The sequence below is a fragment of the Protopterus annectens genome, chromosome 9.part0 (assembly GCF_019279795.1).
Source record: "Protopterus annectens isolate FY-2018-M chromosome 9.part0, PAN1.0, whole genome shotgun sequence".
Classification (NCBI taxonomy): Eukaryota; Metazoa; Chordata; order Ceratodontiformes; family Protopteridae; genus Protopterus; species Protopterus annectens.
The window spans coordinates 1,926,036,157-1,926,043,260 of record NC_056743.1 but is presented as its reverse complement, the minus strand read 5'-3'; positions in this window follow the sequence as shown (position 1 = coordinate 1,926,043,260).

Below are 7,104 nucleotides of genomic sequence, written 5' to 3'. Positions count from 1 at the left end.
CATGGCCTGCAAACCAGATGCATCTTCACATCAATCAAAAAGAGATGCTAGCTGTTCAAAATGCCCTGACAGCTTTCAAGGACCTGCTTCATCCAGGGCAGCTACTGATAGACAGACAATACTACGGTCATGTGGTACATAAACAAGCAAGGAGGTACACATTCCTACCCCCTCTGCAGACAAGCAATGACCTTGTGGGACACAGCATTGGCTTTTCAAGTTCACCTGCAGGCACAATTCCTGCCAGGAAAAACAAATACTCTGACAGACGAACTAAGCAGAAACCTCATGGATCCCCACAAATGGAAACTGGATCCACAAGTCTTCAGCATGATAACAAGGAAATGGGGATGCCCAGACATAGATCTATTTGCCTCCCCTCACAACTGCCAATTGCAGAAAGTTTGCACAAGGATTTATCACAAGCAAGCATGGAAAGTGGACGCCCTATTCTTCAGCTGGAAAAATCTAACAGTATATGCCTTTCCTCCACTGCCTCTCCTTCCCAGGGTACTCCTAAAGGTCAGACAAGAGAAGCCAAAAATGATACTGATTGCACCAGACTGGCCACGCCAGCATTGGTACCCAATCCTAAAGAGCTTGTCTCAAGGCCCAGCATGGATATTGCCTCAAACGTCTCACTTGCTGACCCAACAAAACAATCCGATCCTGAACAGCCATCTCAGGACCTTAAATCTGGCAGCATGGCGGATAATGTAGCCATTCAGAACACTCCTCTTTCAAAAGCTGTTATGGATGTTATCTTGGAGGCCAGGAGGCCCAGTACCAGAAAATCTTATGCAGAAAAATGGAAGAGATTCTGTGCTTGGAACCAGGAACAAGGCATTGACACGTGTGTACCAAATATCCCTCAGATTTTACAATACCTGAGATACTGAACAAAGGCCTTTCTTTCTCATCAATTAAGATTCATGCCTCTGCCATTTCAGCCCATTACAATACAGAACCACCTATCTTTTCTCGTCCTTTAATAAGGCAGAGGGGCCAAAAACATTAGGCCTCCAAGGAGAGCACCAATTCCGGCCTGGGACCTCAGTTATGTTTTGGAAAAACTCACACTGCCTCCTTTCGAGCCAGCATCAACAGCAGGATATAAAATTCTTATCCTGGAAAACAGCTCTGCTCTTAGCAATAACCTCTGCTAGACGAGTCTCGGAGTTACAAGCACTCATGGCTGTAGAACCTTTTATCATTTTTCATCCAGACAGGGTTTCTCTGAGGACAAACCCTACATTTATGCCTAAGGTGGTGTCCAGTGTGGCCCTCAACCAAACCATTCACTTGCCTACCTTTTATCCAAATCCACAGAACAAGGGTGAGAAAATTCTGCATTCTTTGGAGATAGACAGTTACGCTTCTACTTGGACAGAACTAAAGCTTTCAGAAAGACTGAGCAACTTTTAGTATCATATGCTGCAGGATCACAAGGAAAGCCTATCTCAAAGCAGACTATTTCTAAATGGATAGGCCATTGCATCCGTTTCTGCTATTTTCAACATGGCAAATCAGTGCCTAAGGGCATTAGGCCTCATTCCACCAGAGCAGCAGCCACTTCGGCAGCCTTCCTCAGAGGAGTACCAACCAAAGATATATTAGAGGCTGCAACTTGGAGTTCAGTGCACACTTTCACAAAGCACTACCACTTACCTCTTTACTCTACGTCCAGAGCAGGCTTTGCCACTACAGTTCTGCAGGGCCTCATAGCCTCTCCTAATCCTATTTAGCCCAGCCACCCATCCTCAGCTTTGGGATTCAACCCAAGAGTAATGACTGCAACAGTGAAACACGATGGACATAGTACAGTTGTGTACCTACCATAAATGTAAATGTTCGAGTGTATTCACTGTTGCAGTCCAGGTTACCCACCCACCATCCCCCTTTTCTTTGTTGGGACTTATCTGCACTTCTCTATCCTATACAACCTATTTGGTGTATTTGCTTGTAGATGAAGGAAATGTTATTTCTGTGCATGCATTTTTATTGGCATATTTTTTAGCCTACCAATTTGGGGGCACCTGACATCTGGGGCAAGAAAAACTGAAGATAATGGCGTCAGCTGCATCTTTTATACCCCTGGCGCACTGACGTCAGGGAAGAGGCGACAGCAACTGACGCCGGACTTGGACTTTGGAATTCTGGCCGACTGAGGGTAACCTGCCAGCAGGATAACCCAAGAGTAATGACTGCAACAGTGAATACACTCGAACATCTACATTTATGGTAGGTACACAACTGTACTTTTTATATAGCAAAGCAGTTTTGTGTAGTGTATAGTCAGGGGTATTTTAAATGTGGGGGACTCTTCAGTGACTGTTGCATGTGTTAAAGATATTAAGTACCATTTTAGTTGTAAGAAATACAGACTTTACAGTACAACAAGAGAAGGAAGGCAAAAGTAAACTTAATGTTAATGTGCTGTGATCTTGAGGTGGGGTGCGATGTAAATAGTATACTGATTATGTTCGATGTAGAATTAGCATATCTTCTTATTTTTACAAGAGTGAATATCTAGATTAATGCTCCTAATTATTTTTTGTAACCAAGCAGGCTTTAAAAAAGATAAATTTATGAAAACCATAAAAATGCTAAGTTTCTTACATCTGCAAAGATGGCTTTTTTTATTAGCAATTTTTCAGTGGGAGTTAAGTCTGTAGCTGAAGGCAGCTGTACATTCTATTCTGAGAGAAATGTACTAAGATTGAATGTTGAGAACTTTTCCACTGACAGTCTGCCTGTAGTACAACCAATTAATCTTTTTTTATTATTATTATTAGAATGCTTTTTATTGAAGTTGGCTTTGTGGCTCTGTCTCTGTCCCTCTGTGGTTCTGTCTTGCAAAGCCAAATTCAATAAAATACATTCCCATAACGACAGAGAGACAATATTTTAGTCTTTAAAATATTGACCCACTGTCATTAGCAAGACTATACATACATACACACACACACACACCAGATCTATTCTGAAAAACATAGACATATACACACATGCACCCACACACACCAGAGCCATTCAGAATAACACAGATATATACAGTCATAGACACGCACACCTACACACCCGATCTACTCTGAATAACTTGGAGATATACAGACATGCACGCGCACACACCAGAACCATTCAGAATAACAGACATATGCGCACGCATACACAGAGACAATCAAAAATAAGAGACAAAATGATACATGCCCTGGCAAATGAGTAACATTTGAGAATTATACACTGCTCCCGCGCACACACACTCACATTCTCACACTTGCACTTCCACACTTTTGCATTCCCGCTCACCTGCACACACAAGCATCATTTCTGAAATAAGTAAAACATGGTGTTAAAAAAGTGCTTTATTTTGTATGAATTACTTAATACCTCTTATTGTTCTGCCATTACCTAAAGCCATACCTGCAATGAAAAATTGTCCTAGTGGGTCGGGAGCATCTGTTCTTCACTGTGAATAACCCTGGTAATCTCTCTGAGATTGTTTGCTTTAGGTAAGAGAGAGGAAGTGATCTCAGTGTTTATCTGCTATATTAAAAAGGAGATAAATCTTTAAAAAAAAAAAAAAAAAAGAAAAAATACTTAAAAATCATCAAAAGATAATGGGAGCGAGGCACAGAATTAGAGGTGATAGTTCATTATTCTATTTCACTTAAAAAAAAATAAAAAGGTTGCACCTATAAACCTAATTTCTGAGCAGGATGTTCCCTAACATTCGGTGATGTTGACTATGCTCCACCGAAAGTGAGGATTTGTGCAGTACTGCAGTCATAATGTCATGCTATCTGAAACTGCTTTTATACTTAAACCTTTTGTTATTCTTGCATGCGAGATTAATAGATTTTGCAGAACTGCTAAGTAATAAAGTGAAATCGATCTATGTGTGCTGACGTGTAATGAATCCTATTTTTTGAATGCTTTTTATTGAAATTGGCTTTGTCTCTCTGTGGTTCTGTCTTGCTAAGCCAATATTATTATTCCAATAATGACAGAGAGGTAATATTTATTATTATTATTATTAGAATGCTTTTTATTGAAATTTTCTTTGTGCCTCTGTGGTTCTGTCTTGCTAAGCCAGTTTCAATAAAAAGCATTGTAATAATGACAGAGGGACAATATTTTAGTCTTTAAGTATAATAATATCCCCCTGTCATTATCGAAGCAATACACACACACCCCCCTCAGATCCATTCAGAATAACATAGAGATATACAGACATGAGCACACACACACAGTCACTGCTGCATCTCCGTACATCATTTCCTCCACACGCATGCAGTTTCCAACACTATGGTATCTGTCAGGGGACTGGTGATATAAAATATTCCACAAGTAACTAGTTACTAAATATAATCCTGAATAGGAACATGCAGTTGAAGCAAAACTTACATCTGTAGAGGATTTAGTGTGGATAAAATGCAAATCATTACAAACACCTGTCATGAAGGCATACTCATCCTCATCCTCACTCACTTCATCTGTTACTGCTTACTGGAATCCAATCCAATCAGAGTGTTCCTCTAACCCAGTAGCAGTCTCAGAAGATGTCAGTCTCTGAGGAAACTGTTGTTACCTGTAAAAGCCTTTACTCACAAAATATAACCAGATAAAATCCCTGGTACTTGCGTATTATTGCAACCAGATTTTTACGGAGGCGTTAGTGTGACTGTTCTTGGACAGCAAGTGTATGTAATACAGAGAAGGGTTTTTAAAGTGTAAGTACTATTGTTTCATACTGTCTAGGCAGCAGGACCTGGAATAACAGCAAAATTCCTATTCCTGTTTATCGTGTATTACCGACCTTAACTGTCTGTGAAGTGAAATGAAAATAGGTGGTACTACAAGAACGTCCTTACTGTTAGGACAAACAAGTCATCGTTCATCAGAATTACATATACCAAGAGACCACAACTTGTACTTGTTGGACTGTGCCTTTCAGGTCTGTTAGGGTTTCCTTACTTTTGTGTTGAGACTTTCCACAGCTCAGCATATATTTGAGGTTAGCATACCTTTTCAGTGGTCATGGTGCAATTAGGCAGATGTTCATCGTGCATACAGCTGCAGTCATAACAGATGGGTTTTCCTGCCGTCAGGCGGGTCCTCGGTCGGCCGAATTCCAAAGTCTAGGTCCGGCGTCAGATGTCGTCGCTTCTTCCCTGATGTCAGTGTGACAGGAGTATAAAAGAACCAGCCGACGCCATTTTCTTCCGTCTTTCTTACCACGCCGTGCCCGAAGCAGAAGCAGTTCACAAGTGCCGGTCGGCCAGCTCCTGAGATTACGAATATTTTTCAACCGAAGTCTTCTTGAAAGCTAAGTACCCCGTTGGGGAAACTTTTCTTGCCTCAGACCGATGTCAGACAAAGTTAATAATTGCATTTCATGTGGGAAGCAAATACCGCATAAGGATTTTCCATTCCCTCTGCATTCCTTGCTTAGGCCCAGACCACGACGTCTCGGCCTGTCGTTTTTGTGCTACATTCAACAGATGCACTATTAAGCGTCGGTGAGTTAAGCCAACACTATTTTGGCAAAAAGTTTAATTACATTATGTCGTCGGATAATCCGACTCCAGTTTTGAGTAAAAGACGCAAAGATAAGGACCGATATACGAGGTCCGCGACTTCTACCGACACCACGCTAAAGCCGACTACTGGTGCTCCGGTTCTCAGCGAGGCACCTACGCAGCCCCTGACTACCGATGATACTTGATTAGCGATGTCTTCTGTGCCCGAGGTCGCAGGCTCTTCGGCCCACACCCCGACTACAGATACCGAAGCCACTCTTGGCGGGGAAACTCAGAGTTTAGACAGGCCTGCCACCTCTCAAGGTGTCTTCTTTTTCCATTAAGGCTTTCACTAAATCTAAAGCAGCCATGCATTCTAAGAGACAAGCTCCACAGGGCCCCATGCCTAAAAAGCAGATGCTCAAAATGGCTGAGGATTTGATTACTCTTATCAAGAGTTCTCAACCCCCCTCGGACAAAAGGCCCAGAGTGGCGGAAGAATACCCTTCCTCGGACCAGGCCTCCATTACTTCAGAACATTCTGAAGACCAGGAACATTCATACTCCCCTTTTGAAGATTCTGATGCAGAGGAGTCCATTCCCTCTGTCTCCCCCCCCTGAGGACTACTCTTTTGCGGAAACCTTGCATACCTTGAGGGAACACTTCCACTGGGAAGGCCAAGATTACTCAGACTCCAAGAAAAGGCTCAGGGATTTCCTCTTGCTCCCTCAGCACAGGCCTCTGGCTATCCCTCCTGTCTTAGACATACTAGATGATGTGTATTCAGAGGCCAGCCTTAACCTAGATTCTTTACCTCCAGCTCCAGTCAAGCCTGTCGGGTATTACCAGGTTCCTGATTCACACCAATTCCTATACAAAAGCCATGCGGCTGACCCAGAACCTATTTCACAGGGTCCCAAGGGAATTAAGGCCTCCACTGCCAAAAATCCATTACCTTCAGAGAGAGATTCCAGAGCTTTAGAAAGGTGGGGGAAAAAGGTATACACCGCGGCCACCTTAACCATGAGGGCATTAAACTGTCAGCTCCATATGTTAAAGTATCAACAGTTTTTGTTATCTCAGTTGAAAAGCAAAATGTCACAACCTGAACAACCAGACTTGAAGGAGTTGCAGGATTTGTTGCATAGTGCAGAGCAAGTGGGTAAACATACCTTGCAATGTGGTTTTGATGCTTTAGAGGCCTCATGTAGAGCTGCTGTTACAGGATCAGTCATACATAGACATGCTTGGCTCAAAGAGCAAACCTTACCAGATCATGTCAAAGCTAAACTACTAGATGCACCTCTTCAAAAAGATGTATTGTTTGGTATTAAAGCTGAGGAGGTATTAAAGAAAATGGAGGAAAAGGCAAAATCAATGCAAACAGTGAAAGATTTCCTACAGGTACAACCTCCACGTTTCAGTAGAAATTGGCCTTCAAAAAATTGGTCCTTTCCAGCCACGGACAGACCTCAAAGAGGTAGATACAGGCACCCGAGGGGTAGAGGGTAATCTCAAGGATCATTTAGAGGCAGACAATGGCAAGCACCTACACCAAGAGGTGGTGGGGATATTTCACAG